Consider the following 26881-nt stretch of genomic DNA (forward strand, 5'->3'; position numbering starts at 1 on the left):
TTTTTTTTTTTTGGTCTTTTGTCTCCTAGGGTTGCACCCAAGGCATGCGGAGGTTCCCAGGCTGGGGGGTCTGATCAGAGTTCTGCCGGCCTATGCCACGGCCACGGCCACAGGGGATCTGAGCCACACCTGCGACCTACATCACAGCTCACAGCAACGCTGAATCCTTAACCCACTGATCGAGGCCAAGGATTGAACCTGAGTCCTCATGGATATTAGTCAGGTTCACTAACCACTGAGCAATGACAGGAACTCCCGGATAGGGCTTTTAATTCAACCTAAAGACATCTCTCAACTTGGAGAATTCAGCCTTCAAAAGCTTCTACGGCTTCGCAGCACAGCAGCGAGGATATTTAATACGCAATAGATAAAAAATTTCTTCCAAGAAAAATAAAGATTCTCATACCCCTCCCCCATGCATGCACCAATTCCTATTCTAAAGTTAACCCATGGCTTGTACTGTTAATACTTGACTAATACTTAACTGGAAATCTCCATTCAAAAGACTGAAACTAAATCTTCACCCCAAAACGAAAACAAACTAAACAGAGTTACCTTGAGGTTTATGTGACTTGAGGTTTCTGTTATGAGGGTTCTGTTGAGGTTCAGGTCAACACACATACAAGGAGAAACACACATACAAAGAACAAAGCCAGTGATGGAACACACATAGGGATGATGTTTACACAAGGTCAGCGGAAGGTCAGGAAAACTCGGTTCGCACTCCTGTGAGGCCGGAGGTGCCAGATCCCTCCCCGGCACATCCAGGAATGGGGAGGCAGGGAGGAAGCCATTCCTGGCGGTCCAGTTTTAGAAGCTCCACATCAAAGACGAGAGTGGCATTTGGCGGGATGATGCCTGGGTGCCCAGTGGCACCATAGGCATAGTCTGGGGAGATAGCTTGGCTCTCTGACCCACACGCATCTGGGCGACCCCTGCCTCCCAGCCTCGGATCACCTCCCGCTTGCTTAGCGCAAACTTAAAGCGCTTGTTTCTGTCCTGGGAGGAATAAATTCTTTCCACCCTCAAGCATCCCGGGGCAGTGCACCCCGCAGGGCTGGCCGCTTCGGAAAGGTGCGCCGGTCTTGGGGCGGGGATGGGTGCGGGGAGGCGGGGGACGACGGTCTCCACCTGCACTCCCATGGTGGTGGCCCTGGCGGCAGACCAGCGGGCGGGTGACAGGCAGCGTGGAATGAGAGCGGACCTGGCGGCGAGTCCCAGCCTCTGCCTAGTCCCTCCGCGCGATGCCCTCGCACGCCCAACGCCAGATCTTTAACCCACTGAGCAAGGCCAGGGATCAAACTGGCATCCTCATGGAGATTAGTCGGGTTCTTAACCCGCTGAGCCACAAAGGAACTCCAGGCAGGCTTATTAAAACAAGAACCAGGAAAGCAAAGGCCTCCTGGCAGTTGCCATAGGTCTTGATGTACAGAAGGCAACTCATAAAATACAAACTCAGGGAATGCCAATGTGGAAAGAAGCATATCCCGGCTGCCCAGAACAAAAGGTGACATGAAAGCTTGGCTTCCTAAGAATGCAAAACAGACTCAATGCCTGAGTTTAATATAAAATGCGGGGACAGGTGCAGAAGCCTAATTGTCCTTCCTTTTCCATACTGGGACTCCACTTAGTTCACCAGCCCCCATTTCCAGTCTGGAATTGTCCTTGTTTGTTAGGGTGTCTGTAAAAGCCTACAAACGTGAGGCTTTTAACAACAGAAACTTACAGTCTCATAGTTCTGGAATCAGGCCGGAAGTCTGAAATCAGGGTCAGCAGTGGCCTCGGTCTCTGCTGAAGGCACCAGCAGAGAGGGTGTTACATGGCTCTCTGGTAGCATCTGGCAGCTGCCTGTCATCCTTGGGGTCCTGGGCTTGGGAATGCATTGCTCCCGGCTCCCTCTGTCATTACCTGGCGTCTCCCTCTGGGTCCCTGTCCCTTCTCTTCTGCTTAAAGGGACCCTGTTCATCCTGAATTAGGGCCCCCCCAATGACCCCTTGAATTCCTCTGCAAAGACCCTTTCCACATAAGGTCACATTCACAGGTGCCAAGCCTTCAATGCAATTTTTGAGGAGACATGATTCAATCTGTAAATGTGATGGGAAAAGAAATCTCACCCCTCAATAAATTCAGTCTCTTCTGGTTTAAAATTCTGGTCTTGGAGTTTCCTGGTGGCTCAATGGGTTAAGGGTCTGGTATTGTTACTGCTGTGAAGAGGGATGGATCCCTAGCCCAGGAATTTCTGCATGCCATAGGTGCAGCCATAGGCGCAACAGGATTGGTGGTGTCTCTGAAGTGCTAGACACAGGTTCGATCCCTGGCTGGGGACAGTGGGTTAAAAGGAACAGGCGTTGCTGCAGCTGTGGTGGTGTAGTTCACAACTGCAGCTCAGATCTGATCCCTGGCCCAGGAAGCCCATATGCCATGTCAGCCAAAAAAGATAAATAAAATCTGATCCCTTTCTGATATGTAGTTTGTCAATTCAGGATTTTCCCCAATTCCCTGCCCCTTTTCTCCTCTCTGGATGTAAAGTAAGTTCCAGGAGGAGGCTGGGTGTGAGTTGGGCAAGTGGTTCTTTTTTGGTCGCCCCACAGCATATGGAACTCTTGGGTCAGGGATCAGATCTGAGCCTCCACTGTGAACTAAGCCAACACTGAGGCAATGCCAGATCCTCAACCCACTGTGCCAGGCCAGGGATCGAACCCACGTCCCAAGATGCTGTTGATCCCGTTGCGCCACAGCGGGAGCTCCTGGGCAAAGTGTTCTTAAGAATAGGGCAGCGCCAGCCTCAGTGAGGAACGTGGGCTTGGCACACTCTCTCCAGGCCTCCTCTAGTCCATCTTGCCTTGACCTGGGCCCTGACCTTGGTCTTTGTAGCAAACTCTGCCATCACCAGTCCCACCATGAATGCCCATCAGTAGGGATCCTCAGGCTGTGGCCCCCTTCTCTCAAGGCCTCTTCTGGCCCCCTGGGCCATTTTCAGTCTAGCTCTGTGCTTCGCTTTGAGGAACAGACGGGTTTGGGCAGTCCCTGGCCCTTGGGCACAGAGGACTTCAGAGCTGACCTCTGGCTCTGTCCAGCACTGGCTTTTTTTTTTTTTTTTCAGTGCACTGCTCCCCTGGATGGGGGCCTCCCAAAGCTTCTGTGGGCTAAACCCAAGGGACAAGACAGGCTTTGGGATCTGCAAGTTTTCTTTGGTTTATTTTGTCCCTACCCCCAGGGACAAGGCCCAAGGGTCAGGGGGGCAGAAGCCCACTTGGTATTTCTCAACCTCCCTTCATCCCAGCTCCGCCCTCCTCAGTCCCAGGCCAGGAAAAGTGTTTCTCTGCTCTGTGTGTGGGCTTGGCCCTTAGGATAGCACTCAGGCTTCTCCATTCTAGTTTTCCTTTAAAAGGCCCCAAACCAACAGTCACATTCCTTTTCTTTTTTTTTCCTTTTTAGGGCCATACCCGGGGCATATGGAGTTCACAGGCTACAGGTCCCATTGGAGCTACAGATGCTATGGCAGTGCCAGATCCAAGCCAAGTCTGAGATCTATACCACAGCTCATAGCAGTTCCGGATCCTTAATGCACTGAGTGAGGCCAGGGATCAAACTCAAGTCCTCATGGATACTGATCAGGTTCTTCACCTGCGAGCCACAACGGGAACTTCAACAGTCTCATTCTTGATGTTATGCTTTTGGAGATAAAGGAACAGCTTACACTAGACCAACCCTTCATTTTTTTTCCCCCTTTCCTTTTTATGGCAGAACCTACAGCATTTTGAAATTCCTGGGCTGGGGTGAATCAGAACCGCAGACCTATACTGCATCTTAAGGCAACACTAGATTCTTAATCCAGTGAGCAAGAGCAGCGATCAAACCTGTATCCCCAGAGAGACTATATTGGGTTCTTAACCCACTGAGCCACAACAGGAAATCCCACACTCCTTTTTCTTTCTTTTTTTTCTTTTTAGGGCTGCCCCCAGAGCATATGGAGGTTCCCAGGCTAGGAGTCGAATCTGATCTGTAGCCATTGGCCTATCCCACAGCCACATGGGATCCGAGCTGTGTCTGTGACCTACACCACAGCTCACAGCAACACCAGATCCTTAACCCACTGAGTGAGGCCAGGGATCGAACCTGCGTCCTCATGGAGGCTAGTCAGATTTGTTTCCACTGAGCCATGACAGGAACTCCTCCCACACTCCTTTTAAATGCCCCTGGCCTTAGCATGACTTCTTGTGCAAAGTCATTGCCCAGAAATATTTGCAGTCAGGTGAATAACAACACACTTTTCCTTTTTGATCTCTGGAGGGGGAGGATGGAAGGATAGGAACAGCCTTAGGTTTAAGCTTTTTAATATAAGAATCTGCCACATTCCATGGAAGCAACAGATGTCCATCAACAGATGAATGGATAAAGATGTGGTGTTGAATAAACCTACCTAGGGAAGCAAAAGACTTGTACACCAAAAACTGTAAGATACTGATGAAAGAAATTGAAGATGACACACAGATGGAAAGATGCATTGTGTTCTTGGATTGGAAGAATCAATATTGTTAAAATGACTATCCTACCCAAGACAATCTATAGCTTCAATGCAATCCCTATCAAAATATCAATGGCATTTTTCACAGAATTAGAAATTTTTAAAATTTATATGGAAACACAAAAAGATCCCAAATGGCCAAAGCAATCTTGAGAAAGAAACACAGATCAATGGAAGAGGAAAGAGAGCCCAGAAATAAACCCATGCACCTACGGGCAATTAATCTATGACACAGGAGGCAAGAATGGAGAAAAGACAATCTCTTAAAAAAGTGGTGCTGGGAAAACTGGACAGCTACATGCAAAAGAATGAAATTAGAACACTCTCTAACACCATACCCAGAAATGAACTCCAAATGGATTAAAGATCTAAATGTAAGACCAAATACTATAAATCTTCTAGAGGAAAACATAGACAAAACACTCTTTGATCTTTGACATAAATCACAGCAATATCTTCTAATGTCCACTTCCTAGAGTAAAACTAAAAACAAATAAATGGGACCTAATTAAACTGAAAAGCTTTTGCACAGCAAAGGAAACCATAAACAAAATGAAAATACAACCCACAGAATGGGATAAAAATATTTGCAAATGATGCTATCAATAAGGGATTAATTTCCAAAATATCCAAATGGCTCATCCAACTCAATAAAAAAAAAAAAAAACCAAATAACCCAATCAAAAAATGGGCAGAAGATTTAAAAAGACATTTCTCCAAAGAAGACAAGGGGCATCTAGAAAAATGCTCAACATCACTAATCATTAGTGAAATGCAGTTCTAAACTACAATGAGGTAGGAGTTCCCATCGTGGTGCAGCGGAAATGAATCCAACTAGGAACCATGAGATTGCGAGTTCGATCCCTGGCCTCGCTCAGTGGGCTAAGGATCCAGTGTTGCCATGAGTCGTGATGTAGGTCACAGACGTGGCTCGGATCCTGAGTTGCTATGGCTGTGGTGTAGGCCGGCAGCTGTAGCTGCTATTAGACCCCTAGCCTGGGAACCTCCATATGTTGTGGGTGCAGCCCTAAAAAAACAAAAAACAAACAACAACAAAAAACTACAATGAGGTATCACTTCACACCAGCCACCATCAAGTGGCCATCATCAAAAACTCCACAAATAATAAATGCTGAAGAGGGTGTGGAGAAAAGGGAACCCTCCTACACTGTTGGTGGGAATGTAAATTGGTGCAGCCGCTATGGAGAACAGTATGGAAATTCCTCGAAAAACTAAAAATAGAACTACCATATGATCCAGTAATGCCACTCCTAGGCATATATCCAGAAAAAAACCGTAATTCAAAAGGATACATGCACCCCAATGTTCATAGCAGCACTGTTTACAATAGCCAAGACATGGAAGCCACCTAAATGTCCACTGACAGATCAATAGATAAAGATGTGGTATATATACACAATGGAATACTACTCAGGCATAAAAAAGAACAAATAATGTGATTTGCAGCAACATAGATGGACCAAAAGATTATACTAAATGAAGTAAGCCAGTCAGAGAAAAACAAACAGCCTATGATATCATACATGGAATCTAAAAAATAGCACAAATGAACTTATTTGCAAAACAGAAACAGACGCACAGACTTTGAAAACAAACTTATGGTTACCAAAGGGGGAGGGGAGGGATAAACTGGGAGTAGGGGATTAACAGATACACACTACTAAATATAAAATAACAACAGGATTTACTGCATATAGCACAGGGAATAATATTCAGAATCTTGTAATAAACTATACTGGAAAAGAATATTTTTTTACTTTTAGGGCCACACCTGCAGCATATGGAAGTTCCAAGGCTAGGGGTCGAATTAGAGATACATTCTTTTTTCATATCATCCCCCATCATGTTCTATCCCAAGAGATTGGACAAAACTCCCTGTGCTATATGGTAGGACCTCAGAAATTGGCATAACCTGTAACTCAACTATATACTTCAATACAAAAAAAAAAAAAAAAAAAAAAAAAGATTTTCAAGTACAATCTCCTGACCTCCAAAGCAGGGGCTAAGGAACAGGTACATTCAGAACCAGTAAATATCTATCTAACCAGACACTGTGGCAAGTGCCAGGGGAAGAGAACCAGCCAAGTGACAGTGATAATTTCTCGCTGCAGGAGACTCCACCAGTAGTTTTTTGTTTGTTTGTTTGTTTGTTTGTCTTTTTAAGGCTGTACCCATGGCATATGGAGGTTTCCAGGCTAGGGGTCTAATTGGAGCTACAGCTACCAGCCTACACCAGAGCCACAGCAATGCCAGATCCAAGCCTCGTCTGCAACTTATACCACAGCTCACAGTAATGCCAGATCCTTAACCCAATGAGTGAGGCCAGGGATTGAACCCACAACCTCATGGTTCCTAGTCAGATTTGTTTCCACTGGGCCATGACAGGAATTCTGAATCCACCAGTAGTTAAGGTGATCTGAGTAATTTCATGTCCATGTTACAACAATATAAAAATCAGACTGAATTTTCTTCCATAATGACATGGCAGAGCTGGGCTGAGAGCAGACACTTTCAGAATTCCTTCCAGGAGAGGAAAGATCTTGGATTTAGGGGCAGGGATCAAACCTGAGCCACAGCAGTAACCAGAGCCACAGCAGTGACAATGCTGAGTCCTTAACCACTAGGCCACCAGGAAACTCTCATCATTAGTGTTTAAATGGCAAGTTTTCCAGAGTTCCCTTGTGCCTCAGTGGGTTAAGGGTCTGGCATTGTCATTGCTGTGGGTCTGTTTACAGCTGTGGTGGGGGTCCCATCCCTGGCCCAGGGACTAGCTCATGCTGTGGCCATGGCCTCAAAATAAGTAAATAAGTAAATATACACATACGTAAATAAAGAGCAAATTTTCCAAAGTGAGAACTGGTGTTTTATGTAATTCACATATAGATATGAAATTTAGAGAATTCACAAGGGTTTTGAAGGAGGTGATTTTTCAATGTAGAAATAAACCGGTCGGCACCAGCTTTTGAAAACTGCCCTGCACAGTGCTGTGAGCCAGGGTTCCTGAGTTTCTCGGTGGAAGTGTGAAACTTACAGAGCCATCAGTGCAACTGTGCCTTAAACGCCAGCCTCTCTCTCCCACCCCTGTGTTTTTGTACTCTCTCCAGCAGTCCAATTTTAGTCTCTTTGGAGCAGGCTTCCTCAATTATGTGAAATTAGCTCTCTACCCATGGAGGAAGAATGGACCAGAAAAGGCCAGTCAGGCTTTCCATCTCACAGGGAATTTTCTCAAAGGGCTGAAATCAGAAACGTTCCTGTTTGTGTAACACCGAGCCCCGAGGAGCCGTGAGAGGCCAGCCCTGCATCTTTTCCTTCCTCGCAGACACAACAGTTTATCTGCTGAAATAATGATCAGTTCCCTGCTGACCCTCTGGGGAAAATGCTTCTCACTGCCCTCTCGCAGTCACCGTTCAACTCCCACTGCAAGTTCTTCGCGTGGTACTTCAGGCAAATGATGCACAAAACCCAACTCTTCGAGTGGTTTTAACTTAGAGTCATGACAGATGAGTTTCTTCGTGATGGAGAAGTCCAGAAGGCTGTTTATTTATTTTATTTTATTTTTGTCTTTTTTTTTTTTTTTTTGGATCAGGTCTGCACCTGCAGCATATGGAAGTTCCCAGGCTAGGGGCTGAATTGGAGCTGTAGCTGCCAGCTTATACCACAGCCACAGCAACACCAGATTCTTAACCCACTGAGCGAGGCCAGGGATCGAACCTGCATCCTCATGGATACTAGTCAGATTCATTACCACTGAGCCATAACGGGAACTCCTATTTATTTATTTATTTACCTAGGCTGTGCCCATAGCACGCAGAAGATCCTGGGCCAGCAGTCAGTCACACCACAGCAGTGAAAATGCCAGGTCCTTAACCCACTGAGCTACCAGGACACTCCCAGACGGATTTTTTTTAAGTTTTATTGAAGTATAGTTGATCAACAGTGCTGTGATAACTTCTGCTACCCATAAAGTGATGTGGTTATACACATATCCATTCTTTTTTAGATTCTTTTCCCATATTAATAATCACGGAATACTGGGTAAAGTTCCTTGTGCTCCTTTTAAGCTGAGGAGGAGGAATGACCCTCACTGGTGACCTCTTCACAGAGAACTGGGAAACAAGGGCAGCTTTCTCGAGGGAGCAGAAAGATTTGCATAATTGTTATGGCGATTCACCTGTACACCTTAATTAAAAAATCTGTTCATGGGAGTTCCCATCGTAGCTCAGCGGTAATGAACCCAACCAGCATCCATGAGGATGTGGGTTCAATCCCTGGCCTTGTTCAGTGAGTTAAGGATCCGGCATTGCCATGAGCTGTGGTGTAGGTCACAGACAGGGCTTGGATCTGGTGGTATTGTGGCTGTGGTGTAGACCAGCTGCCGCAGCTCTGATTCCACCTGGGAACTTCCTGGGAACTTCCATATGCTGCAAGCGCGGCCCTAAAAAGAAAAATAAAAAAAGAGGCAACCTCTTGACAGAGCTCTCTCCTGAATATAAAATCAATCATGAAGATAAACCCCAATATCCTTTTCCTGCCCTAATTCCAAGGGGGAAGTTCATACATCCAGGTAACCGCTTCTTTTAAAACATTTAAGTCCTATCAATGGAGCAAGGAGAGTTTTTGAAATCCAACGACCCTTTCATGAATTTTGCCCATGTCATTCCAATATAATTAGGGGGAAATGAGTTTGAAATATTCTTTTTAATGGAAGGTTCTTCATCTATCATCCTCTGAAGATTTACTGCCATTCTCTGAAAGTCATGTACAAAATAGGAAATGAATCAGTACACATGTATTACCTAGTATATAGAAGGTGTTATAAAAAGAGCCTAAGCATCTCTGTGGCTAGAGATTGAAAACCTTTAAAAATTCCACCTGTCTTACCTTGTTCTCAGGGGACAGTACTGTGGACGAGGAAAAAGGCACATATGACACCCAAGTTTTGTTTGTTTACTTATGTGGACTAGTGTGATATATGACTGTGTAGTATTTGTCTTTCAAAAGCTTAGGTTTGAAATTTTATGTATGTATGTATTTTTGCTTTTTAGGGCCACATCTGCAGCATACAGAGGTTCCCAGGCTAGGGGTTGAATTGGAGCTACAGCTGGTGGCCATCGCTACAGCCACAGCAATGTCATATCCGAGCTGCGTCTGTGACCTACACCACAGCTCACGGCAACGCCAGATCCTTAACCCACTGAGCGAGGCCAGGGATCGAACCTGCAACCTCATGAGTCCCAGTAGGATTCGTTAACCACTGAGCCACAATGGGAACTCCTGGTCATTATGTTTGTAAAATACCCTCTACATTAACCTTTCAGGAGAAGGAGCCTAGAATTGAAAAGGGTGTCAATGAACTCTTTTGGGTAAAAGATTTGGGTACTGATTTTATTAGAGGAAAAACCACATGAGGTTAAACTGTTTGCATATGTCCGCATCCTCAACACACAGCCTGGCCTGGAATGCAATGGACACTCCCAAGTGTTCAAACATCAAATGAACAACTTAAAGATGATGAACTCAATCACTTCGTAACAGAAGAAAGAAGAACATTATGCATTAGAAGAAGGAAGACGGGGGAAATAATTACAGTCTGAAGGCACAGTTTACTTAAGACGTGCTTCTGCTGTGCTAATCATATGTCTTCTTTCTCTGCCTTTATTTATTTACTTTTTTGGACTTGCCCACGGCATGCAAAAGTTCCCAGGCCAGGCATTGAACCTGTGCCACAGCACTGACCTGAGCCACAGCAGGGACAACACCAGATCCTTAATTCACTGTGCCACCAGGGAACCCCTCTCTGCCTTTAATCTCCTGGTGGCCAACATTTGTGTCATTGCGGGAAGGTGGTAAGGACAGGAAGGGGAAAAGGTACTGGGTCACCACTGCAGCTACCTGCTTGGTGTGTTGATTCTAGTAAAAAAAAGATGCTTAAAGAGAGTTAAGCAAAACCTCTCACTCTGCAGATGAAGAAAGCAAGAAATCAGTTGCCTAAGGTCCTTGGTACGGCCAGCCGCACATAAAGAATATAATATCATTATTTATTGCTTTGGGGAGGAGAGACTATAAGATGCCAAATAAAACTCCTAGATCTGCCGGGTAGCGGCACCCACCCCAAACACTGGATCAAGTTTGTTCTGTTTGACCAGTTGATTGATGGCATTTACATCGACTTTGACAAGCATGCTTGGAAAAGAATGTTCTTTTGCTTTACACAAAAATGACCAGGAGAGTGCCTGTTAGAGATGCCTGTTTCGGATCCCAACTCCTAAGATTCTAAGTCTGTGGATCTGGAGTAAGGCTAAAGAGTCTGAAGTTACACACACATCCAGGTGACTTGTGGATGCAGAAACTGTACACTAAGAATGACTGTTCTCAAGAGCCTGAGCTCAGCCAAGACCCGCCTCCCGGGAACACGCGTGGAAAGCTCCACTGGATTTACTGAGCTGTTGAAATGAAGCTTGACGTGTGGGAGAAACATGCGTAAACTGTGCTTTGAAGACTATTGCTACATCATCACTCTTAGAGATGTGCATTCAATTATATACAATTGCATGTTGGTGACAAGGGCTGTATTCAAAATCATTTATTTTTCTTAACTTTTTGGCATTTTGTGAAAGTCAAGTTTACTTCTCAAGACAGGAGGGAGAGAAGGGGGGGCAGTGGATAAATTAGGAGTTTGGGATTAACATATACACAGTCCTATATATAAAATAAATCACCAACAAGGATCTACTGTATAGCACAGGGAACTATACTCAATATTTTGTAAAAAACACAAAAACCTATAAAGGAAAAGAATCTGAAAAAGAATGTATATATATACACATACAATTTTGTGTGTGTGTATAACGGAATCACTTTGCTGTACACCTGAAACTAACACAACATCGTAAATCAACTACACTTCAATTTAAAAAAAAAAAAAAGAAAAAAAAAAAAGACCAAGCTACATGCTGTGCTCTTAACTCGATACAAAGACAAAGTGGCAGGGAAAGATTTAAGGCTCCATGCGGCAGGGGCCGGGCTGGTCTGGTTTTGTTCACAGTTGTACCCCTCAAGCCCCTGGCTTGCTTTGCACATAGTAACTGTACGAGAAATATATGTTTTTAAATTAATCCAAGAGAAGGAAACATGAAATCGTATGAACATTTGGATAATGCCTCTGAAGAAGTAAACACGAAACACTTGTGATTATAAGATGGATGATCCCTTTATTAGAAAAATAATTCATGTGTTCAAGAGGGCGTCACTGCAAGTCTGGGAGGAAATGAACGGCAAAAAATCCAAGGCTTGGGAGAAAATCAGACCTTTCTTCCTCGGCTCCGTCTCTGTTTCTGATTCCCTCGATTTTCCATTACCCTGAACCACAAGCTTCTGCAAGGCTCAGTGGATTTTAATTAAACCCCAACAGTGAACACAGACTTTCCAAGCTCCGTCCTGGTTTGCACCATTACGCTTCAGAGCAGGGTTTAAGGAAAACACTGAGGAGGCTGCTGCTTGCCAAGGCCTTAGAGCTTTGCATCCCCCTCTCGGGGAGCAGAGCCTCAGGCTGATGGCACTTCGAATTATCCTGAGGACATGGAACGGCCCCCAAAGCCCATGTCCTCGCCTGCATCTCGTTGGCATCTTCTTCTTCATGTGCCTGGTTTGCGTTCACAGAGTCAGGCTCTGTCTGCGTGACTCAGGCTATGAAAATGCTGCACTTGGCACCCCACGTGGGTATTCCCCACACCGGCCTCAGCAGAGGGCCCGGAGGGGTAAGCAGGCCGGCCCTTCATCCCTCTCCTGGTGCCATCTGTAATGTCCCCGAGGCCCCTGCCAGCAGCCACAGTGGAGGGAGGCTGTGGGGAGGTGGGGGGGGGCTGTGTCCTGAGTTAAACTCTGCTGGGCAGGGCAGCCTCAGAACCACGTGGGCCTGACTGGAAGACTCTCTTTCTCTTCTTCCTTCCTTTCCTTTCATTCTTTTTCTTTTCTTGATCTCATCCCCCCACCCAGCTCTCTTCCCTCTCCCCACCCTCCTTCTTCCCTCTCTTCCTTTCCTTCCCTCCCTTTCTCTCTTTCTTTCTTTTTTTTCTTTTCTTTTTTTTAATCTTTTTGCCATTTCTCGGGCCGCTCCCCAGGCATACGGAGGTTCCCAGGCTAGGGGTTGAATCCAGAGGTGTAGCTGCCGGCCTGAGCCACAGTCACAGCAACACGGGATCCAAGCCATGTCTGCAACCTACACCACAGCTCACGGCAACGCCAGATCGTTAACCCACTGAGCAAGGGCAGGGACCGAACCCGCAACCTCATGGTTCCCAGTCGGATTTGTTAACCACTGCGCCACGACAGGAACTCCCCCCTCTCTCTCTTTCTTAGTTTTTTTTTTTTTTTTTGCTTTCTAGGGCTGCACCTGCAGCACATGGAGGTTCCCAGGCTAGGGGTCTAATCAGAGCTGCAGCCGACGGCCTACACCACAGCCACCGCAACTCGGGATCCGGGATCCGAGCCGTGTCTGTGACCTACACCACAGCTCATGGCAATGCTGGATCCTTAACCCACTGAGCGAGGGTTCATCAACCACTGAGCCATGACGGGAACTCCTCTCTCTTCCTATCTTTTTTCTTTGTTTCTTTCTTTTTTTTTTTAATTGTTATTTCCCCAATACAATTTTTTTTCCTGCTGTACAGCATGGTGACCCAGTTACACATACATGTATACATTCTTTTTTCTCCCATTATCATGCTCCATCATAAGGGACCAGACATAGTTCCCAGGGCTGCCCAGCAGGATCCATTCCAAAGACAGGAGCCTGCATCTATTAATCCCAAGCTCCCCAACCACTCCACTTCCTCCCCCTCCCCTTTTCTTTTCCTTCCTTCCTTCTTTCCTTTCTTCCTTCCTTCCTTCCTTCTTTCTTTCTCTCCACTCTCCCTCTCTCTCTTTCTCTGTGGCCCTTTTGTGAAAATGGATGGATCAAAAAATCTCAAAGAAACGTGTACCCAGCAGACAGTTCTGTGAGCCAGCACTGGTCTTGCCCACATGCCTCCCTTTCTCCAGTTCAGTTCTTGGCTTCGCATGGAAGAGACACACGTAGCTATTATGCAAAAGTATGAAGAAGCAGAGAGAACGTTTCAGTAACAAACTGTGAGAGGAGAGCTGCAATTACACTTTAATCTGACAAACATGGCCTGACCGTCTCTGCATGGTCCCCGAAGATTAGGTGGGTGTCACCCCACAGGGCCACTCAGTGTCCTTGGCCACTGCCTAACACTCAAAGAGGTTGGCGAGATAATCTTGTCTGGACCCTGAACCACATTACACTTGAAACGTGCTACGAGGTGATTTTTGGACTCTGAACACAATCAGACATTTACTAAGTCTGCCAAGCTTACCATGGAGATAAGGAAAAAATACATAGTTTAGGCATTAAACAAATACCAATTTGGGGGGCCATCCCCTCCTAGGGTGGACAAGGAAACTAATTTGCAGCCTGCATACATTCATTTCACAGAGAGGGGTGGGTTTCAGCTAACAGGTCTCCAAGACCATTCATCCCAGTTAAGGACCTGTGGGCGCATCTGGGAGTTGGGTGGCTGTATCCCAGCCCCAGGGCCATAAAGATCAAAGTTCAGGAAGTGAGTTATCCTCTTTCAGCCCACTGTTTTGAAATGCCCAAGTCAGCATCAGCGGGTGAGGTTTAAAGGGGGAATTCAGTTTTTGGAAACAGCTCCAGGATGGCCACCTTTGAAGCAAAGGCATTCTTTTCCTGAGTGTTCACCTCCTCGGCCAACCTCGGCGTCCCAGCTCTGCCATCTGTGACTCGGTAGGCTTGTGACAGGTGACTCGTGGTGGTGAATGCCAAGTGTTCAGCCCAGGAAATTGTTATCTGAATGGTTTACACGCATGTCCTGAGCCCCATCGAGCGTTAGAGATGGACGCTTTGCTAATAAATCTTGCATTCGTCCACACCACTTTAAGCTAATCAGAGTTGTCAGTCAAAAGCACACTTCAGGAAGCAGCCAACTTTTCTTCTATTAAATTTTTAGGAGACTGTATCACCAAATTCTTGGCAATACCATTGGCAAGAAGCTGAGCTGCAAGAGGCTTAGGAACTCAGCCGTGTTAAGCTGCCTGCCCCAAACCCACCCAGTCCGTGTGTGCACACGTGGTCAGCAAGTCAGATGGCGTTGCGCCTTCCGAGGCCTCCACGGTGGTCTCTGCCCAACACTGAGCAGGCTGTTGCTGGGCCATCCTAGATGGAAGACAGAAGAGCACGGCAGTGACAGAGGACCAGCTCAGAGAAGGCCGTCAGATGAAGAAAAAAGCTGGACCATGAGCTCTTGGATCGTAATCCAGGTGAGGAGGGAAGATGGCGCCCGTGCAGGTGTCACACTGCTGGGTGGCAGGTGAGCCTGAACCAAAGGATGGGACTGAGCTTCAGGGTGGGAGAGATGAGTGCATGGGAGTGAACTGGGAAGGAGATGAGCTAGAGGCCCCAGACCTGCAGAAGGGCAGGGTCCGAGGGAGGCTTCAGGAGGAACTACAGCTTGAAGCAGAGGTCATGTTGGGACATGGAGCGCCCTGAAATTTTTGCAAAGGAAGCGACTGACAAGGGATTAAGCTCCAAAATTTATAAACACCTTCTGCAGCTCCATACCAAAAAACAAACAAACAAACAAACCCCATCAAAAAATGGGCAGAACATCTAAACAGCCAATGCTCCAAAGAAGACACACAGATGGCCAAAAAACACATGAAAAGATGTTCAACATCGCTAATTATTAGAGAAATGCAAATCAAAACTACTATGAAGTACCACCTTATACCAGCCAGAATGGCCATCATCCAAAAGTCTACAAACAGTAGATGCAGGAGAGCGTGTGGAGAAAAGGGAACCCTCTTACCCTGTTGGTGGGGATGTAAATTGGTGCAACCACTGTGGAAAACAGTATGGAGATTCCTCAGAAAACTAAAAATAGAACTACCATTTAATCCAGCAATCCCACTTCTGGGCATCTATCCAGAGAAAACCACGACTCACAAAGACATACGTACTCCGATGTTCACTGCAGCACCATTTGCAATAGCCAAGGCATGGAAACAACCTAAATGTCCATCGACAGAGGACTGGATCAAGAAGATGTGGTACAGATACACCATGGAATATTACTCAGCCATTAAACGGAAAGACATACTTGCATTTTTAGCAACATGGATGGACCTAGAAATTATCACGCTAAGTGAAGACAGAGAGTGAGACACCAACATCATATGCTATCACTTACATGTGAATAAGTGTAATCTATTACATGGAATATAAAAGAAGGACACAGTGAACTCTTGAAGAACAGATACTAACTCACAGACTTTGAAAAACTTATGGTTTCCAAAGGAGACAGTTTGAGGGGTGGGGGGTGGGGGATGGGCTGGGGGTTTGGGCTGGAAATGCTATAAAATTGGGTTGTGATGATCATTGTACATCTATAAATGTAATGAAGTTCATTGAATTAAAAAACAAACAAATTTTTAAAAATACACATCCTCATGGCACTATGTCATTTCTTATTCCACTGAGCCACAGTGGGAGCTCCTAATACGTCCTCATTTTGATAGGACCCATTTGAAAAGAAGAGACACCAGCTTTCCTTCTCCCTGTCTCTCTTCCTCCCTGTCTCTCTCTCTTTCTCTTTCCTTCTCTCTCTCTGTGCACGCGCGGGCTCACACACACACACACACACACACACACACAGAAGAGGCCATGTGAGGACACAGGGAGGTGGCCGTCTACAAGCCAGGAAGAGGTGTCATCAGGAACCAACCCTGATGGCACCTTGATCTTGGACTTCTGGCCTCCAGAATTGGGAGACAATAAAATTCTGTCCTTAAGCCACCCAGTCCATGGCCGCCCTAGCAGACTAAAGAGTACATAACACATAAACTGTCACGAACTGGAAGCGTGAACTTTACATACATATTTTGTTCATGCCTATGATCAAGAGTTTGGGGGACAGTGCTCAGGGGACATTGCTCAGGGGACCATGCTCAGGGGATAGTGCTTGGGGGACCATGCTCAGGGGGCAGTGCTCCAGGCACCAGGGGCCTCACTGAACGGCCTGAGGGCTAAGGGCTGCTTCAGAGGAAAAAGAGGGACTTCGTGAGCCACCAGGTGTGGAAAATGAGAGGAAGAGAAGTAGGGACGCCATCTCTGGGTTTGTCGTTCTGGGAGAGGGGAGAGCTACCTCCATCCCCGCGGGGGGTAAGGACGGCAAGAGCTGGTCCCACAGGAGGGGCAGGGAAGCTCAAGGACCACAGGATGAGTGGATATCCTCGGAAAGAGAAAGAGCAACGGCTCGAGAAGGGAAAAGAAAATGGGGGCTCCAGGGCCACAGAGGTCAAGGGAAAAGGGACTTTGGAGGAAGACAGGGTGGGCAACAGTGTCAGGGAGGCCAAGTGGAATGACCTCAAGAAACACCTGGTGGAGTTCCACTTTTAAAAAGTGACTTGGGGAGTTCCCACTGTGGCTCAGTGGGTTGAGAACCTGACTGGTACCCATAAGGATGGCAGTTCCATCCCTGGCCTCGCTCCGTGGGTTAAGGATCTAGTATTGCCTCGAGCTGCAGCGTAGGTCACAGATGTGCCTCGGATCCTGCATTGCTGTGGCTGTGGTGTAGGCAGTTGGCTGCAGCTCTAATTCAACCCCTAGCCTAGGAACCTCCATATGCCACACGTGCTCTAACAAGAAAAAAAGTGACTTGGGTAGAGGAGAGAGGATACGAGCTGGGCTGGAGGGGTTTAGGAAGGATGGATGGAGAGGAAATGAAGGCAGCAGGTTGTTTAGATTGTAACTATTAAAATGTGTCCAAGTCAGAAGAGTGGGCAAGCATTTCCCTTCATCTCCCGCCCCAGGGATTCCCTATAACTCGTTAAACAGCGTGAAGTGGTCCCTGGCGCTGGAGAGGTGGGACATGGGCTGGGGCCAGCAAGGGAGCAGAACGGTGTTCAGTGCTGTCCCAGAACTTTGCAGACAGCTCCACCTTCCTGTGTGTGTGTGGTGGTGGTGGTGGGCGGGGGGAGAAAGAATCTAAGATAAAGCCCAATTCTCACACTCATACACTGACTGGAAGTCTGGAAACTTCTCCTACATGTCCCACCTTATTTGACAGCTGAATGTTCGAAGAAGACCTGACATAAGTGGTGGGAATAAATGGGGGGAAGGGGTTGGGGTTCATCCCAGCACCAGAATCAGAATCTTCTAGTCAGACACCCAGCGATACCATCTCAGGGTTTTGGCTTCGCCTGGGTGTAATTGTTTACTATCGACTTCACAAGTGTGCAAATACTGAAGTCACATGTGAGAACTAATGAATGCATTTAAAATCCTTGGAGAGCCACGAATGGAAGGGGCTGTTTCAGCTCAGAGCGTTATCTGCTCACAAAGGCACCCACTTAATCAGTCAGATTCTCCCAGACAATAAATGAAGTCCTGGGAACCAATTCAGTAACTTTGGAAGTGGCATTAGACATTTTAGGTAAAAAGCAATAATTACTGATAACTCTTCAGGAGCCAATCTTTCCAGTTCTAGAATTCTCTTACCAGTTCACATCCTAGGACCTAATGTGAAATTTCAACCTCTGTTTCATAGAATTATTGACCTTCAGGGCTGGAGGGGTGACCTAATTCAGTCGCCCCTTTGCTTATTAAATGCCCTCTGTGATTCCTACACCAACGTCTGCCCAACCCATGCTGGATTCCTCCAGCAGGGCCCATGTATTTTGTTTGTTTGTTTGTTTGTTTTGGCTGTACCTGAAGCATATGGAAATTCTGGGGCCAGGGACTGAATCCAAGCCACAGTGGCAACCCACACTGTGGCTGTGGCAACTCAGGATCCTCAACCCCCTGCCGTGGGCCAGGAATTGAACCCATGTCCCACCTCACTGCAGAGACAACACCGGATCTCTAACCTATTGCTCCACAGCAGGACCTCCAAGCAGGGCCCTTTTTAGCTCCCATCCTCACTTTCTTCTGTCTAAAGAGAGTTGTAAAAGTCTCTTTTACCATAGTTTGCATCTTTGCAGGCCAAAAAAGCCCATTTAAAGCTTCTGCTGTCCCAATAACTCACCCCGGTCATTTACCACTCTTCCCTTTCTATAAATACACACACACACACACACACTCCTTTTCGGCCTCCCCCCATGGCATACGGAAGTTCTGGGCCAGGGACTGAATCCAAGCTAGACCTGCAACCTATGCCACAACTGTAGCAATGCTGGATCCTTAACCCACCGCGTCGGGCCAGGGATCAAACCGGTGCCTTCAAAAAGACAAGCGGATCATCAACCTACCATTCACGGCAGGAACACCCATTCTCTTTCTACATTTTTGTACATCTTTGAAAATCTGATCCCCCTGGTGAGGCCCCAGATTTTCTGCCATAATGACTTAAAATGTTGTGCAAGTGGCACACATGCGCCCAATGGTCTTTTATGCACTGGGACTTGCTTAAACTTGAAAAATAAAACCTGACATGACTGTGGAGTCCCGTGATGCCTGCCTATCCTCAGAGAGTGGTTCAACTGGTCACTTCGAGTTGGGCTGAAGAGGTCTTCTTGAGGTCAAGTGATGTGTCCCTGATGTGACGGTACCGGTCCCTGGCTCGGGCCTGTAATGAACTCTTTGTAGCAGTGAACACAACTGGTTTGAATCAGGTAATGATGGGGCTTGGGGCTGACTGCCTGTCCAGACCTAGCTCTCCTGCCAGCAGCATCCATCATGAGAAGGGGAGTGGCTGGCTCAGGATAATCACTGCACAGGCCTCGGGGAAAACAGACCATAGGCAGACCTCAGGCTGGAGCTCTGCCGTGGAGAAAAGACAATGACAGAAAGAAAGAGAGGAGAAATAAGGCCTCGGGAAATACACCTTGGCTAAGGGAGGGGAGGAAGGGTGATGCCCAGAGAAAAAGAACAGGGACACTCAGAAATGACTCGAGCTGTGCCTTTGGCGGTCTCTTCCCCCAGGTGGACTCCATGTGGACATCCACTGAGTATTTTTTTTTTCTTTTTATTTATTTTTTTCTTTTTAGGGCCACACCGGCATATGGAAGTTCCAACGCTAGGGGTCTAATTGGCCTACACCACAGCCGCAGCCACATGGGATCCAAGCCACATCTGCAACCTCTGCCACAGCTTGAGGCAATACTGGATCCTTAACCCTCTGATCAAGGCCAGGGATGAAACCAGAATCCTCACGGACACTCCGTCTGGTTCTTAACCCACTAAGCCACACCAGGAACTCCCACTGTGTGTTTATTTATGTATTTGTTTGTTTATTTTTGCTTTTTAGGGCTGCACCTGTGGCATATGGAGGTTCCCAGGCTAGGGGGTCTAATCAGAGCTGCGGCTGCCAGCCTATACCACAGCCACAGCAATGCCAGGTCCGAGCTGCATCTGTGACCTGCACCACAGCTCACAGCAACACCAGATCCTTAACCCACTGATCAAGGCCAGAGATCACACCCGCATCCTCATGAATATTAGTCGGTAACCCGCTGAGCCACAGTGGGAACTCCCCACTGTGTGTTTAAGGAGAACCTTTTGCAAACCTTAAAGTGTGTGTATTAGGCCTGGGGGCGAGGAGGTTGCAGGCGCATGTGAGTGATGTGAGTGTACAAGCAAGCGTGATTGTGTGTGTGCACGTGTGTGTGTGTGTGTGTGTGTGTGTGTGTGTAAGGGGAAGCAGGCTGGGCGTGGCACCTGCTGCCTTATTCCCGCTTGGCTCAGAGGTGCGGGTGGGGAAAGTACAGGTGAGGCTGGCGTGGGGGGATCCGCCCCTTAGATGCACGCTCCTGAAATCTCATTCAGAGTTCAAGGGGGTAACAAAGGGATGTGTGTGCCTGACACACCTGCAGATATATACCCAAATGTTTGCCCTCTAGAATCTGACAGTGCAAACCAAGAGGGAGCACCCAAGCATGCAGCAGTGAAACATCAAACGCTGGAGCGCCGGCTCTCAGCAGGCACGGGGAAATAAATGGTTGGTCCTGGACCCATGAGCAGCCCTTCATACCATGAGGCAGGCACAGAGGAAGAACCACCCAAAAGCAAGCTTCAAGGTCACAGGGAATTTCTTCGTATCCAAATGCAAGAGCATCTCACGCATGCCAGGCCATGAGCGCAGGCTGTGAAATGCCACAGAGATGGAATTCTCTCCACAGACACCTGCACCTGGGACCCTGGGTTCCCAGAGGTTGTCACCCCAAATTTATCTGTGGAGGGTCCAATAGGGAGCGGCTGAGGGGAGCTCTTGAAATTTGAGCCCTTCACAGAAAGAGGGCAGAACCCACCAGGAACCTCAGCTCCGCTGAACTCCGCGCTTTTTTGTGTGTATTTGACAAAAAGAGCTAACCCTCCAGGAAGACCATTTTCATGCTTGCCAGGTATTTATCTTTAATTTCCACATGAACATTCAGTGGGATATTCACCAATAACAAGAACTTTTAAAAGAGTTCTTTCAAAAATACAAATTCAGGTAAAACATTACCCCCCCCCAAAAAAAATGGGTGAAAAGGAGGCACAGGCTTCTCAAGCTACCTCAAAAACTCACCCTGTTTGGGAGAGAAGAGTTATATTTTTTTCCTCCTCAAAAAAAGTTATTTATTTTTAAATTAAATTTAATTAATTTATGTATTTACCTATCTTTTTAGGGCCGTACCTGCAGCATATGGAATTCCCAGGCTAGGGGTTGAATAGGAAGGAGCTATAGCCGCTGGCCTACACCACAGCCACAGCAACGCCAGATCCAAGCCACATCTGTAACCTACACTGCCGCTCATGGCAATGCCGGATGCTTAACTCACTGAACGAGGCCAGGGATCGAACCTGCATCCTCCTGGGTACTACGTGGGTTCTTAACTCGCTGAACCACAACTGGAACACCAAAAAATGTATTTTAAATAATCTAATGCGGTTTCACAAAACTGTTTGGATCTAACGAAATGCCTCAAGAAACGCCATCATGGCAGAATTCCCATCATGGTGCAGTGGTTAACAAATCTGTATAGGAACCATGAGGTTGCGGGTTCGATCCCTGGCCTTGCTCAGTGGGTTAAGGATCCAGCATTGCCGTGAGTGGTGGTGTGGGTCACAGATGCGGCTTGGATCCTGCATTGCTGTGGCTGTGGTGTAGACCGGCAGTTACAGCTCCGATTAGACCCCTAGCCTGCGATTAGAACCTCCATATGCCGTGGGAACAGCCCCAGAAAAGGCAAAAAGCCAAAAAAAAAGAAAAAAGAAACACTGTCATGTCCTGAGTTGACAGGAAGTGACCACAGTGACGGGTCTATCCCCTGCCTGGGACAGAGCACCTACACTCTAATTACAGCTGTGTACCTGGCGACAGCCTCTACCTCCCTGGGAGGGTCTTGGAGAAGGGGCTCCACCGTCTTCCTCCTTAGATTCCCCTCATCCCATAGCTGTCGGGCTCAGGAGAGGGTGTGGGGAGTGTGGTTAGATGTGGTAGGCTGGGGTCAGGTGACACAGGGCTTTGGAATCGAGGCAGAAGAAACTGGACTTGACCCATTATCAGCCTGAAGGAGTCGCTTAGGGTATCTGAACAGAGGGTGCTGTGCAAAAATTATGCTTTAGTCCAGCAGTAGGACGCCCAAGTGGGGCCCAGGCTGAAGCTGTGGCCAGAGGCGACAAGCACAGAGACCGGAGACAAATCTAAACTGTTTGAAAGAGCAGAATTTGGCCACACTTCCAAGGGGGCGAGGACGTGAAAGCGTCCAAGTTGGCTGCAATTTCCAAGCTCAGAAGATGGACAGAGATGCCCTCGTAACAGACGCTGGGATGAGGACGTGGGGGGAATAAGGTTCCCGTTGGAAACATCGACGGTGAAGAGATGCCCAGGCTGAAATAGCCAGACAGCAATTTTGACTCAGAAGGGGAGTCAGGGCTGGAGATTCAAGACTAAACTTTGCAGCAACTCCCCTGAAAAGATCAAATCTATCCTTTGAAGAACAGGGAGGAGCTCCTAGGCACACCCCTAAATCCACTTGTTGGGGATCCCAACCAGAGGGCACATGGTCCAGACAAGGGCACCTGGCGGGACCTGCCCAGGAGCCAAGGAACCAGGAAAGGCCTGGCTGCTGAGCAGGAGGTGGGGGGTCACAACAGCCCAGGAAGAAAGAAAGTGGCCTGAGGAAAGATGCAGCACTTTTTTGCAAGGAGGTCCTTCACTGCCGGTAAACACTTCAGCAGGACAGAGGCAGCCTGCAGAGCTCAGATTAAGCAGAAAGAAAACATGAAGGAACAGGCAGCAGAGACTGCGGACCACACTCGAGGGGACTCAGCAGGTTAAGGATCCAGCATTGTCACTGCTGAGGCTTGGGTTACTGCAGTGGCATGGGTTCAGTCCCTGGCCTGGGAACTTCTGCATGCCGCAAGTGCAGTGAGGGGAAAAAAAAAAGCTACAGAAAGGTGCGGGGTTCAAGGTTCCAGTGATTCTAATCCTGAGCATGTTTGTCAAAGCTGCTGATGCGAGATAGGCCCCTGGGAGACAGGTCCACATGCTACAGGTTTCAGTGGCCCAGATTTCTGGATGCGGGCTTCCGCTGTGTCCCAAGCCCCTCTGAGTCCAGAGGCAGAGCAGGTAGTCTCGTAAGCACGTGCAAAGGCAGCAGGGCCCCAGGTCTGAGCAAGGAGAGCTTCCTGGGGCTGTCGGAGCTGGTGCTGTGTCTCTGCAGGCAGGCCCCGGCCGGGGACGGCGCCTGTGCTGCCCGTAGGGATTGTGTGCGAGAGCAGAGGGCCTGCAGGCCCCCAGGGCCAGTGCACAAAGGCCACACCAGAGGACGGGGCAGCAGGATTGGGAGCCTCTTGCTCTTCCCCTGAGGGGCCACAACATCGCCTTGTCACAACATGTCCAGTTGGAATCTGAGCTCCTTGTTGATAAGACTGGTGAGGTGGGGGAGCTCCCGTTGTGGTGTGGTGGAAAGGAATCTGACTAGGAACCATGAGGATGCAGGTTCAATCCCTGGCCTTGCTAAGTGGGTCAGGGATCCAGGGTGGCTGTGAGCTGTGCTGTAGGTTGCAGATGTGACTCAGATCTGGCATTGCCGTGGTTGTGGCATAAGTGGGCAGCTGAAGCTCCAATTCAACCCCTAGCCTGGGAACTTCCATATGCCAGGGTGAAGCCCTAAAAAGCAAAAAATAAAAAAATAAAAATATGGTGAGTTGGCCATGGACACAGACTCTGACGCCCCCTGTGTTAGAAGACATTCAGGCTCAAAGGCTCCTTCCAGGGCACACCTCTCATGTTCGAGGAAGTGGGGGGACCCCCTCCCCACATCCTCACGGGGCAGAGATACTGTGGAGGAGCAGGTGCTATGGTCTCAAGGTTCATGTCCTCCCTTCATGCAGGCCCTGGAATCCTAACCTCCTGCTTCTGGCGACTGAATCAAGGAGCTGAAAGGTGATGAGGTCGGGGGGGGGGCCCCTAGAGATTGGGACCAGGGCCTGAGAAGACCCCGCCCCTCCCACCCTGTGAACACTCAGTAAGAAGGCATCATCTACAAGGAGGCTGGCTCTCGCCAGACCTCACATCTGCCAGAGCATCGTGAACTCCTCAGTTTCTAGAGCCCCGAGAAAAACGCATTTGTTACAAACAGAACTAAGGAAGGCCCTAAAGGAAGCTATGACCCAGCCAGAGCTTTAGAAGCCTCTGAAAGGCCTGCAAGCTTAGAAGCATCTGGAATCAGGAGTTCCCGTCGTGGCGCAGTGGAAATGAATCCGACTAGGAACCATGAGGTTGTGGGTTCGATCCCTGGCCTTGCTTTCTGGGTTAAGGGTCTGGCGTTGCCGTGAGCTATGGTGAAGGTGGCAGACGCAGCTCGGATCTGGTGTTGCTGTGGCTATGGTGTAGGCTGGCAGCAAAAGCTCTGATTAGACCCCTAGCCTGGGACAAAAGACCAAAAAAAAAAAAAAAAAAAAAAAAGAAGCATCTGGAATCAAAGCAGTAGTGATGGGAGTTCCCTTGAGGCTCAGTGGGTTAAAGATTTGGCATTGTCACTGCTGTGGCTTGGATTAGAGCTGTGACATGGGTTGATTCCTGGCCTGGGAATTTCCACATGCCGCAGGTATGGCCAAAAAGAAAGAAAGAAAAGAAAAGAAAAAAATCAGTGGTGATGGCTTCCTGGACTAGGATTCTACTTTTTTTTTCCACGGCAGTGACAATGCCAGATCCTTAACCATTAGGCCACCAGGGAACTCCAGTATTCTGCTATTTCATGAAGATCATTTTTAGACATTCCTAACATTGCATAGAATACTCAATTTCCTTCCGCACAACATTCTAAAATATCCAGAAAACATCTATTAGTTACAAACCATTGTTGCTATAGGCCCAGCTCTGATCTACAGGGGGAAAATGCCCAGTTTCTCTGAACTCATCTTCAGTGAGAGACAGCGTTTAGATCACTCTGACCACGTGCCTGGTTCTGTCCCTGGAGCTTCACACACATCAACTCACCTAACACACACAAACCCTGCAAGGTGGGTAGTTTAATTACCCCATCTTCCAGAGGAGGAAAGTAAAGGTATGAGCTAGAATCCAAGGCAACACAATCAGTTAGGGAGAGAACCAGGATCTGAACCCATGTAGTAAGGCTCCAGGTCTGTGACCTTGGCCACTGCTGTACTGCCTTGAGAATGAGCAAGTCCATGACCTAGAAAGCCACTCAGTCCAGCAGCGGGGAGAGAGATGTTGCAATGTAATATAGGCATGGTGGGTGGGTGACTCTAGGACCGCAGGTGTATGTGCAGGAATCACAAGCCCATGGGGGAGGCTGGTGGCTGCCCAGTGCAGTGGGTCCCGGATAAGACTGCCCAGAGGGGCTGCCTTGGGAGTGAGTCTTGCAACACAGGCTGGGGAAGAGGGGGCTGGAGGTCATGCAGGAGAGGGAAGAGCAAGGGCCAAGAGAGGGGCCCAACAGGTGATGGGGCCAGGAGTGAGGAAGGGGCATCACGAGATGAGGCTGAGGATGCGGGTGGGGATCCAGACACAAAACCCTTGGAAGCCAAACTAGATTTGACCTTGAGGAGGGGAGTTCCCTGGTGGTCAAGTGGCTAGGAATTGGTGTGTTCACCACTGCAACCCGGGTACAATCCCTGGTCTGAGAGCTGAGATCCTACATCGAGCTGCTGCACGCTGGGGCCAAAATGATAATGCTGCTGCTGCTGCTGACAATCCTGAGGGAGATAAGGGGCCGCTCAGGGGCCTTTCCAGGGGAGTGACAAGGTGGATATGCCTCTAACTTCCAGCGGAAGGTGGTAAAACTAGAGAAGGGCGTGGAGGCTGAGCAGGTGGTTCACGCAACGGGCCAAACAACAGAGAATGAATGAGTTAGAAAAAGACTGTTTCTGACACCAACTTCTTTTCCTCTCTCAACAAAAAGATGTGACACCACCCTCGGCACAGTATGTTCGTTTTGAAAACTGCCACAGCAAGGGAGTCCTTTTTGACATTTTTTTTGTCGGGGAGCTTAACCTTTCAAGTTGAACGACTTATTATCCAACTTTCTTTTCCATCAGAATCTGGCGGGGATGGGGGCAGTGCCGGCAAGAAGCAAATGAGACGCTTCTGTATCAGGGAGTTGGTGCCTCACAACCTCACTGATAATCTCTCCACACCAAGCATCTCACTGTCTCTGGACATCTGAACAAATCCCGACGTTAATACCGATGCAGGCAAGGCATTCCTATCCGTCCTGCTAACTTCGGGACAGGCTGCTCATTAAGAACTGTGGAAGGAGTTCCCGCCACAGCCCAGTAGCTTAAGGATCCAGTGTTGCCGCAGCTATGGCGTAGGGCAGAGCTGCAGCTTAGATCCAATCCCTGGCCTGTGAACTTCTATATGCAATGAGGTGGCAGTAAACAAAAAAAGAAACAAACAAAAAAACCCCCACGATAACCAAGAACCTACCAGATAGCACAGGAAAATCTACTCAATAGTTTATAATAACCCATATGGGAAAAAAGAAAGGCTGTATTTATATGTACGACTGATTCACTTTGCTGTACACCTGAAACTAATACAACATTGTAAGTCAACTGTACTCCAATTAAAAAAAAAAAAAAAAAAACTGGGGAAGATGAGCAGGTATCAGCTGGTAGCAAATGGAATTCAGCACTGACCTTAAATTTAAACCAGAAGAGGAAAGACTTCATATTCTGCCAGACTTTGAAGCTCCATTATCTTCTGAATCACTGCCCTAGAAGAAAACAAACGGGCTCATTAAATGAGTGAACGATCAGTTAAACAAAAAGCTCACATTTCACAGACAAGATGAAGTAGGATT

The 26881-nt window shown here is 47.8% G+C and overlaps 1 protein-coding gene across 5 annotated transcripts in view; it reads right to left on the reverse strand.

Moving 5' to 3' along the window:
* Positions 1-26881, reverse strand: part of SCAF8 (SR-related CTD associated factor 8) — a 233395-nt gene that overhangs the window by 15190 nt on the left and 191324 nt on the right. For 4 of the 5 annotated variants that reach the window (XR_014844295.1, XR_014844296.1, XR_014844297.1 and 1 more), the window contains one exon: positions 26718-26794. The gene's annotated coding sequence lies outside the window, so the exon portion shown is untranslated. Of the gene's footprint in view, positions 1-26550; positions 26795-26881 lie in introns of those variants that run through there. The other variant, XM_085023291.1, reaches the window with a different exon arrangement.

This window comes from Sus scrofa, chromosome 1 (genome assembly GCF_054392235.1).
Source record: "Sus scrofa isolate SSC_HxYL_T2T_F1_AM1 chromosome 1, Sscrofa_HxYL_maternal_Yorkshire_Landrace_v2.0, whole genome shotgun sequence".
Lineage (NCBI taxonomy): Eukaryota > Metazoa > Chordata > Mammalia > Artiodactyla > Suidae > Sus > Sus scrofa.